This window comes from Phallusia mammillata, chromosome 3 (genome assembly GCF_965637545.1).
Source record: "Phallusia mammillata chromosome 3, kaPhaMamm4.hap1.1, whole genome shotgun sequence".
Classification (NCBI taxonomy): domain Eukaryota; kingdom Metazoa; phylum Chordata; class Ascidiacea; order Phlebobranchia; family Ascidiidae; genus Phallusia; species Phallusia mammillata.
The window spans coordinates 15,720,244-15,731,994 of record NC_137254.1 but is presented as its reverse complement, the minus strand read 5'-3'; positions in this window follow the sequence as shown (position 1 = coordinate 15,731,994).

The following is an 11,751-nucleotide window of genomic DNA, read 5'->3' as shown; positions in this document are numbered from 1 at the left end:
CGTATTTATACGCTTGGGTGGTTTTCTACTACGTAGTCTTTCTTGTACCTCTCCACCTTCTTGGAGGTCATTCTAGTTACGCGCGCATGCTGTGCGGTTGTGCTTTTGGCTCCTGGCAATAAAACACTACATGGTGTCAGAAGTGTTGGATTTGCAATGGAATTTCCAAGCAACAAACAAAAATGGATTTTCACAATGGAAACGTTGCTGAGAATTTTCGGAAATGGCGACAAACGATTAAACTGACTTTTTCTGGTCCTTTATCGGCAAAATCTAATGTGGAGAAATGTAGTTATCTTTTGCTTTACATCGGCCAGGATGGACGGGACATTTACAATACATGGGAACTCAGTAATGATGAAAGAAAAAATCCGAAGGTAATTCTTGATAAGTTCGATGCATATTGCAAACCTAAACGAAATCTAGCTATGGACCGGTATACATTCTTTGTAAGAAATAAAGAGGATCGTGAAACAATTGATGCTTATGCAACCGAGCTAAAGCTGTTGGCAGCTAACTGCGAATTTTGGGACATTAAAGACAGTCTTATTAGAGATCGCATTATTTGTGGCATTAGAAATGATAGAGTGGTTCAAAGAATGTTACAGGAACCGGACATGCCGCTAAACCAATGCATCGACGTGGTTCGGGGAGACGAATTCGCGCAGAGGCAATTAACTTCTTTAAACAAGGACGAAAGGTCTCCAATTGATGCTGTGGGGATGGTACCTCGATATTCTACACGTGCTCCCCTCAAGCACTGTTACAAATGTGGAACAAGGCATAGTCGTGAACGGCGTTGTCCCGCACAAGGAAAACGCTGTTTCAGCTGCGGTGAATGGAATCATTTTGCAAAGGTGTGCTACAAGTATAGTCAAGGTGAGATTTCATCTGTTGAAACATTTTCTACCACGATGGACCAAGTTTTTGTGGATATATTCTTTAATGGACTACGTTTATCCATTAGATTCAAAATAGGCTCTGGGGCACAAGCCAGCATCATTTCTCACAGTTATTTCAAAACAGCAATGAAGGACATTCAACTGGAAAGAACAAATGTGACTTTAATCGCTTATGGCGGATCAGTAATCCGCCCTGTTGGAAAAGTTAATTTAACATGCACGTACAAGAATAAAGAAATCACGGAAGTGTTTTACGTTGTCCATTCAAATTCACCACCAATTTTGGGGTTAAGACCAAGCATAGAGTTGGGCCTAATAAAAATATTGATGCAAATAAATAAAAATATTCCCTGTCAAACTCCCGACTATCTGTGTAAAGAGTATTCAGATGTGTTTGAAGGTATTGGATGTTTTTCAGAGCCTTACCACATTATTTTAGACAACAGTGTTCAACCGTCCGTAAGTCCACCAAGACGTATACCGTTTGCTATTCAGGAAAAAGTGAAAGACGAACTCGACTACTTAGTGAAAAAGAAAATTATTGAACCTGTATGTGAGTACACTGACTGGGTAAACGCAATTGCAGTTGTTAAAAAGAAAAATGGTAGTGTTCGCCTTTGTTTGGATCCACGTCCTCTTAACAGAGCAATCCAAAGAGAACATTATCAACTACCAGTTATTGACGACATTTTTAGTAAATTATCTGGTGCCAAATACTTTTCGATATTAGACGCACGATCGGGCTATTGGCAAATTCCGCTCGACTCAGTTTCCTCAAAACTTACTACTTTTAACACTATTTTCGGAAAATACAAATTCTTAAGAATGCCATTTGGTCTAAAAATGGCCCAAGACGTTTTTCAACAGAGAATTGAACAAGCCTTGCATGGTTTACCCAAACAAGCTGCCATAATCGACGATATATTGCTATGGGCGGACACGTTAGATGAAGCAATAGATAACTTGAGAAACAAGGTATTAAACTAAAGAAATGCAAATTTTGCTGTCCGAAAGTAGAGTATTTTGGACATGTGATCGGCCAGAATGGCATTCAGCCCAATCCGAAACGTATTGAGGCAATATCAAAAATGAAATCGCCAACATCCGTAAAGGAACTTCAGTGTTTTTTAGGAATGGTTAACTACTTGCGCAAATTCTCGCCGCAGGTTTCCGAAGAGACTTCTGTGTTAAGACAATTACTCCAACACAAGCAATGGTGCTGGGAAACAGAACACGAAACAGCTTTCAACGCTATAAAGAAACAAGTTACTCAAACTGGTAAAGTACTTAAATTTCACGACTCTAATTCGCCATTAAAAATTCAAGTGGATGCATCGCAACATGGTTTGGGCGCTGTCTTGTTACAAGACAATGGTCCTGTCGAGTATGCATCCCGAGCATTAAGCGAAACTGAACAAAAGTACGCACAAATTGAAAAGGAAATGCTAGCAATAGTTTTTGGGTGCGCAAAGTTTCATCAATATATATATATGGCCGACATTTTTCAGTTGAATTCGATCACAAGCCTTGGGAAATCATCTTCAAGAAACCGATTTCGACAGCCTCTGCTAGACTGCAGCGAATGATGATAAAGATTCAAGATTACGATTTTGCTGTTTCGTTTAAACCTGGAAAAGATATCCCGATTGCAGATGCCCTATCTCGAAACCACCGTCAAAACAGTGACGAATCGGACCAATGTGACAACAATTTGCATGTTAATTTTATAGATTTGCCATCAGATGGGATTCATGATCTCAAAGAAATTCAACGCGCTGTTGAGATGGACCCATGCATGCAAATGCTTAAAAGGTATATTCTTCACGGTTGGCCCACCGCGCGAAATTCATGCACCCAGCAGACACGTGATTTTTGGGGATTTCGAGACGAACTGTCTGTAACAGAAGATGTCCTGTTAAAAGGTGAGAGAATCGTTGTTCCTTCGTCTCTGAGACAACTTGTAACAAAACGCATTCATGGTGTACACATGGGAATTGTAAAGTGTACAGAAAAAGCACGAGATTTGTATTTCTGGCCCGGAATGACAAATTGCATCCGCGATTACATTGCCAAATGTAAAGTTTGCCAATTGTTTCAAAATAAGCACCCAAAAGAACACTTAGACCAGGGGCGGGCAACATACGGCCCGCGGGCCGGATCCGGCCCGCGACGGGATTTTGAGCGGCCCGCAGACAGTTACCGGTCTTACATGATAGTTTGGCCCGCGGCCACAGTCTGTCGCAATTCCCCACTACTTGCTTACTACGTCAAATTATAGTTGTAACGGACAGTAACGCTCCCCAATAGCAAAAAACTTTCCCGCCGTTGTTACCATTAGTTGTAAAATTTTTAAACATTTTGCATCCTAAACCAACCCTCTTTAGCCGCTAAATAAATAATTCAGCTCTTTACGCCACTTATCGAAAATTAAGCACTTTTGGATCTCCTAGGAGGCACCACGTCAGTAGCTCTACCGCCTGCTTTCAGGTAGAACTACTAACACTGTAATTTGGCTGGCCCCTGGTTAAAAATTGTTCGATAGGTGGCGCAACGGAGCATAGGCGGTTATGGTGCCGACCGACTGTTGTTGCTGTTTTCTTTTGTTTCGATGTTAAAGTTAATGATGTCCATTTTTACTCGTCACCTGTTCAAGCGATTTTCTCTTTTTATAGTTCAATTTCGTGGAAAATTTCACGATACCAAAATGCACATCTAACATACGACACACGTGTAAAATAAAATAGACTATGGTGATTAAATTGTACCTATTAATGATTTAAATCAGAGAGTCGAAGCGCTTGTCATATGGGTTCAGGTTCGGTTCGGGTTCACTTGGTTTTGTTTTTAGGGGTTCGGTTCAGGTTTTTAAAAATGTTTATTTTTGGGTTCGGGTTTTGTTCCGGTTCGGGCAAATTATCCAGTCCGAACCGGAAGTTTTTTTATTGTTTGAAACTCCAAAATAATTTTGCCCGTGCACTGTTATTTTTGACACGCCCTATAAGTGTTGTCTCGTGAATTCTGTAGTGCGCTGTTTTGAAAAAAAATCACAAAACATGAAACTGACTGCATTTTTTACTGGCTCGGGTCCTACGCCAAACAAAATATGGGGTTCAACTCCGGTTCGGGTTTTTAGAATATCGTAATTAGCGGTTCGGATTCGGTTCGGGTTTAATGAAATTAACCGCTCAAACCGGTTCGCGGGTTCAGTTCCGGTTCGACTTCCTGATTTAAATGATTACGATGAGTAAATCTCAATTCTTATCAAATGTTGATTAGTTATTCATAACTTAAATTATTTGATTCAGCTAAACAAGCCCAAAACGAATTCATCAATTTGATACAGTCCCATCTTGTGCTACTTTAAAATAAAATGACTGACCCGGGCTCAATATGAAATATATTGCGCCACCTGGTGGTAGACTGTGTACACCTCTCTGTTAGCACCTGTTTTGCCTACTTAACTCACAATATCAATTAAATGCTGGTTAGCCTAAAGCCCTATGAAGCCCTTACTGTTGCTGTAAGTAACAAACGTTATAGTCACGATTCGATCTTATACATCGATGTACTAATACAGAAATCGACCTGATGCACGGCTGCTCAACAGACGATTCCAGTCACATATATAGACATTAATTAGCTGACAAATTCAGCACACACTTAAATCAGTCTGTATATTTCTTATGCGAAACACTTTGGAAATCGATTTCGCCCAAATATATGGCATCGTCAGTCCTAAACAGGAAACAAATAAATCACGATGTAAAAAGATAAAAATGTAAAAGAATAAAAACGGATACAGGTATTTTGCAGTTAAACCACACAAGACCCTGCTGCAACGGCTACAACAGCAACGGCTTCTAGTTTTTCAGTGATGTTATTTCTTTCGTTTTCGGTGTTATCTACGTTCATTGTTGCTCTTGTATTTTCGGGCTTTGTTGTTCTGCTCCTCAACATCGACATTTAATACTGCCACTTTTCCTTTGTTTCTAGATCGATAATAAAGGGTCACTGACTCGATGGCCAGTGTTTGGCCTTTCAGTGATCCCGTTACGCAATTGCGAATTTTCCAAATATTATTGCAATGTACTTTACTCTAATGCAGTGGTTCTTAACCTTTTTTCCTTGCTGCACCCCTTTCAAATCACTAACCAGTTTTCGCACCCCCTTTCAAATCACTAACCAATTTTCGCTCCCCCTTCTGTAATTGCTTAAATAGAATAGACCTAACCAACCTTAATGATTCAGCATCCCCGCACCCCCTAGGAACAGTTCTCGCACCCCTTGTGGGTGCGTGCACCCCAGGTTAAGAACCCCTGCTCTAATGGGTGACAAAATAAAAGAATTGAATTGAATATTGGCTAATCAAATATTTTCTTAGACAATCGCCGAAAACAATCAGACGTAGTGAATAATGGAAAAATTGCAATAAGAGTTGAAGAGAACCCGGCTTCGCGGGCGCAAATTTAAAGAACTAGCGGAGTTCGTACAAACTCAGCTGACAAATACAGGACCAAACCGGTAAAAAAAGGGTATTGTTAAATTATGGCAATTTGGGGGTCTTAAAACAACCACTGTTAAATTCTGACTGTAAACGTAACCTTAAAGTATTTTCTAACTTTTCTTTTTTTTCCTTTTAAGCTTAATGAATGCAATGAACTCGCAAAGGAAACTTGGGCGAAACGATCAAACACGGGTGGGAGTATATTTTCATCCTCCCCAAAAACTTGTTTAGTTTGAATCAAAAGTAAGCTTTTACAGAACTGACGATGCCAATAGGCGAAATATATATTCTTAACCAGCGTTATCGACTGATTCTGTTTCTTTGGAAACCTGTTTCCATAATTAGAGTTGTACTTTCTAAGCTTAAAAGTAAGTCATGTGCTTGTTTTACCCTTAATTTTTATTTCACTTTTTTATTAACACTTATTTTCATTTTGACAGAAAACTGGTGAAGTGAAAGTTATAGGATTCAAGGAGGTAGGTTTGGGCATTGTCAAAACTGCATGTTATTGATAAAATTTAGAAGACTATTTTACTAGGTTCGAGATGGTATCGTCGCTTCAGAATGGGCACGACATTTGCTTCGTTTGTTTGTTCAATGCGTTGCAGGGCAATACCTGGTTGGACAGTGAGGTAACTTTCATTTTCGTATACCGATTAATTCTATTGCTGGAAGAATACTGAAAAAATTATAATTGATGATTATTTCCAGGTTCATTCAAAACGACAGTAATATGTTTGTGTTAGATACATTCGTTGTTGGATGATGTTCTACTTAAACGAAATCTTTATTCCAAGGTACATGTTTAGCGGTATACTTTGAAACTAACTTTTTGAAAAACAAAACAATACGTTATAAAAATTTTGCGTTTTTTAGATTGACTTTACAAAGTTTAATTCCATCATTGGGTTTTATAATCTACACGGAAATCACTGGAACTTGTTGGTAAGTTGGTGTTCGTTTAAATTTTGTTTTGTCTTTCTTCTGTTTTTATTAACATAACTTGTTTTAGCACATAGACATGCTTTTAACAAGTGTCTCACTAATCGACCCCATGCGAACTAAAGCTGTGGAATGTTGGAAGTTAGTGGTTTTCTTTCTTTTTTTCCTGTATACAGAATATTTTAACACGACGAACCTGTTTAGAAACTACTTGAATTTACGAAATGACACACGTAACAAGAAGCCATGGCGACCGTTGTTGGTAAAGCATTCGCGCCAGAGTGATGGAAAAAAAATGTTAAGCAAAGTACGACTGGAACACTGCTTAATAAAGCGGCTCAGCGAAAACTGCGAAGAATACGACGCTCGAATCGTCAATGCAACCGGTTTGAAAAATAATTTTTAGGCATATTTAACCGAAAATTTAAAAATTACTGTTATTTTTTGAATTAGAAAATTACCAAAACATTTGTTGTGAGTGTGGGAAAACGGAAGGTCCCGAAATTGGATTCTGGGTACGTATGTTTTTCAAACAAACTGTCTTCTTTATATTTCAAGTTATAACTTACGTTAATTTTTTCAACAGATTGGATGCGACGATTGCAACAGATGTTTTCACTCCAACTGCCTGGGAATGGCAGAAAAAGTTTACTATGATGCTGTCAATAACAAACATTGGAAGTGTATAGCGTGTTAACTAGAGCTGTGTTTAATAAATTTGAAAACTCATACAAGCGTCTTTTTTCGCACTTAGCTTTGGACATTGCTGTCGATAAGGTGAGAAGTTTGAACTTCTATAACTTTTGTTAGACACATAGGTAGTTAATGAAATTTTGCACAAACATAGTTGTATACACCAATAATAAATGCTGTAAATTTTATAAATCGATCGTTCGTAACAGTGTTTTATTTTAGAAAGTTTTTGGTAGGTCGTTATGACGGACAGCTGCTCGTTCTCCAGTAGGACAACCTAAATTTTGATCATGATATCTCCTCTGTACTGCTGTTTAGAACCCAGATAAAAAACAAATTGAAGAAAATGAAAGAAACCAATCATGACTTAAGTGGTGGTGTTAGCAAATCAGGTGCTGCATTCAGTAAGGCATTATCACCATGGACAAAATCTTAGCATCAAGACCAAGAAGTGTGGTAAGTTGTGTGGATTTTGAAAATGAAGATAATACCTGTTTCAGCATTTTGATTGACACAATTGACCTAATGTATCGAAATATTTGTTAACATGTATGTTAAAAATTGGTTTCAAAAAAACCTTTACGAAAGGCTGGGGGCTGGTATAGAATTATTACATTGTTTATGTTAGGCATGTGGATCGGGGGGGAATAGAAACCATTCCAATTCCTAAAGATACTAAGGTGGCACCAGCACCATCTCCACACCAACCAGACTTGACTGGGGACAACATAAATGTTACTGAACCACCAGAGGAAGAGGAGACATTCTCTATTTTGGAATCAATAGGTAATAGACATGAAGGTTTTTGTCAATGTGCATTTGCTGAATATCTGCTAAAAAAATTGAACAATTTGAACATATTTATGCTTCATCAATACATTAACAAGATACTTCAGGTAAATTGCTGCACTTCCTTAGCAATGCCACATTTCGGAAATAATAAAATTTAAAGTCTCAAAAATCGAAATGGCCACTTTCTAATTAACCTCAGAATTCGCATTATTGACGCAATAAATTTCAAGCAGGTCAGTCTCACATAGGTCAGGATTCGATGCCTTTTTCCGACATTTAATGAAACACTAGTGTGATTCAGTAATTGACCAAAGGTGTATGCACCGTTGTTATGCTTGATCTTAAATGTCTTGAATTGTTTTAAAATCATATTTTTTGTTTGTTTGTTTGTTAGTGTTTGTAACCGTCACTTCATTGTTTTATTTTTTTCGTTGGTGCCACCCCTTAATTACGTTTTTTGCTACGGCACCATCGCTGCTTTCCCTTAGGGGTGATTTGTTTGTAAACCGTTGATTGTGCTGTTCCGCATGCCATCGGGCGTCGTTAGTCGACGATAGGGTTTTTTCTCTGTACGCCGTGAAACGTGGAGGTGTTGGTAGTGGGTTGCCACGTGCCTGTCCTAACATTGTGTTTTTACATTGTTTCAAAATGTAAGTCCGCGCCTATAAGCTAAACCAGTGTTATACGCAGGCGATCAGAGAATAAGGCCCATCAAGTCAAAGAACCCATTCAAAGAGTCGGAACCGGGTGCTCTTTTCGTCGAAGTGTGTTTCATATTTGTGTGACTGTGTGCTTTGGGGGCGCACCTCTAGCGCCTAATAATAATCGACGCAAGAGTACAAACCCTGCGTTCGCGAGCGAATGTTATGCAACAACCCTGTTATGGGCAAAAAAGGCCGATATGACGTTTTGGATGTTGATGGCGCTGAAGAGCCCTTTTTTTTGAAGCAGCTAACTGAAGTTTGTAGGACGAATTCAGGTCGGGGGGAAAGTAGCGAAACTTTGTTTGCTTGGTGGTTTTTGGCACCTTAGATAGGTTTTGTGGTATACAGGAGGGTATAATGATGTCTACTTGTCAACTGTTGAAAAATATAAGGCAAGAGTGGACAGATGGAAAATGGTTACATCTCTTCAACATGCACGCAACTGTCCATCTGCTTGTGTGGTTGGAAATAAAAACTATGTTATTGGAGGGTAAGAATTTCCCTAAGGGATGATCGACGATAGCGGTGTTAGTATCGGTAGTGGGTTGCATAACGTTTTGTTTTCAAATTGTTTTAAAATATAATTCCGCGCCCGTAAGCTAAACCAGTGTGCGGGATTAATTGGCTTCAGTGGTGAGCCGTTATTGCAAGATTTTAAGTAAGCAGAATTGTTGCATAAAGATTTGGCAGGCCTTCCGAAATAATTCATGAGCGTTATTGCAAAAACATAACACACTGTAGGCATTCTACTGGCAAACAAATGCGAGCCTCCTATCATAAGTGTAACCCGCCCACGAGCTTTGACAGATACCATTGCCAAAGATAAAGGTGAAACTTTGGATTAGAAGGATAAAATGGTGGAAAAAGGTTAAGTACAAAACGAATTACTCAGTTTATTAGTGCATCTCCAGAAAATATAGCAAAATTTGTTTCGAAAATTCGGGGATAGCATTAAGTAATCAGCAAAGACTTGCTAGGTGTGTATGCGGTGAAGAGCTCGAAAATCCTTCAAGACAACCCAGTTTTATTGCAACATATCAACATGCTCCTAATTTCGGTTTATTTTACGATCCAGTGTTCTCTCGCGTTTCCCGTTTCTTTAAATACTGCGCCAAACCAACATTTTCCAGTTTCTACTCTGTATTCTGTTATAAAGCGCGGGGTAATATTCTAGGTGTTTCCTCAACTGCTGCGTCGTTGAAACCTTGAAAGTCGGTTGTTTTATGTTAGTTTCTAACAGTTGTTTAGAGTTCCTATGCTCAGTTCCCCCACCATCGGTTGTCGGAAGTCTTATCACAATGGGGTTTTCCACATCACTTCATTTGGCATATAAAATCCCTGTATGAGGATGAAACAGCGCTAATTCAAACTGCAGCAGGACTTTCTCAAACAAAACGGTGTGTTTTCCCACTTTAATTTGCACGTAGGCCTATGTCAATCCAGGGTGGATATGGTGGCATATTGATGAAAAGCTGCACAATCCACGATATGCGGACGATGCAGTCCTGCTTGCTGGATTCATGCAATTACTTTAACGATCTTTCAAGCTGGTGGAAATACAATGTGAAAAAAAAAATGTGAAAAAAAATATAAAATATGTCTGCTTATGAACATAAAGAAAACAAAAATTATGGTGGTAGCAAAACATTCCATAACAAGTGCTATTGTAACTTCCTCTGGAAGTATTTTAGAACAAGTCCACAGTTTCATCTACTTGGGAGCAAACATAAGTGATTCTGAAAGTGAGTCGCAAGAAATCAGTCGGTGGCTAGCTGGAGCAAGAACAGTCACACACAATCTTTACTCTATTTGGAGAGATACAACCATCAGAAAAGGCCTAAAGGTTTGTCTAATTAAATCTTTGGTTTGTTTTTTTGCTACTCATAGGCACTTAAGAGCAACTGATCGCGCCAAGCTTGAACGTTTTGAATTGTACTGCTATCGCTTGCTAAGAATTACAAAAAAATAATGAAGTACAACGGACACACAAGGGCGTCCGCAGGTTTTCGGTTAGGGGGGTCAAGGTGGGTTCGCACTGCCCTTTCGGTGGCTAGCGTATTCTCCTCTCCTACGATGGCCCATGTGCAAATTATGTGTGCTCTTTCGGCAGCCTATTCATCGTGGCACAACTGGCGCATTCATCAGTGCTCCATGTATGAAGTATAATGATTTCCATAACTCTGCCCGAAACCATGTTAGTAGTGCTTGGCATTGTCACGCTCAGGAGGACGCTAACGAGTTCATCAACAAAGTGAAATATCCGGAACGTCGCGTTGATAGTTTTTTGGATAATGATTTTATAGATTTTATCTGAAACTGTGAATTATCCTTCTTCAGATTTATGTGAGATAAAGCCAGTGCCCGCACTAATAATGTGGTTCTGAGAGTACAGGAGCTGAAGTTGTCGAATTTTGCGATTACGGGTAGCTCGTAGGTATCTTCGTAAATTAATAGAGGGTGGGATACTCCCGAAAAGGGTAATGATCACAATCGGAGAGCTTGACCAGCCAGCCATCACTCGTATCACCTATGCTCCCCCCCCCCTTTCAGAAAATTGCCTATTTTTGCATGTTCTCGCTTTTTCATTTGTCATCCAACAATTTTCCAGGGGGGGTCAGCTGACCCCATTTGCCCCTATGTTCGGACGCCCTACTACACCAGGCATATAAATAACCATGTCAAAGTTACTGAATTTTATTTGGCGGTTGGTTGCCAACGCTGCCCAAATATGGCTGCATCACCTTTCTGGACGTGCTTGTGACCAGAACAGGAAATGGAAAAGTGCCCACGACGGTGTATCAGAATCCTGCACACTAAATGGGCAAGTTTTACGCCATTACATTCCAAGCGTGCGTGCCGACTATCAAGTTCTTGTATGGGGTGCATGCGAGTTGGTTATCTTGTGCGTTTCATCAACAGCTGCATTTCCCTTTTTTTAATAGAAAGTACCATCCGCAGCGGGTTCGAGAATCTCAAGAAACTGTTAAGTGAGGTTACCTTTTCTTGGGCCTGTTTCCCATTACGCACGACGCGCAGAGGCATGTTAAGCACATTTCCTAAGGCAAAGTACACGTCTACGCCTTGTGCTTGTAACACAAAAATTAAAATCATATTTTCAGGTAAAGGATCAAACTTCAACTCGACCGTGTGCGCCCATTTGCAGAGCAACCCAACACACAAGGTGAATTTCAATAACCCAGATGTACTGGCGTCG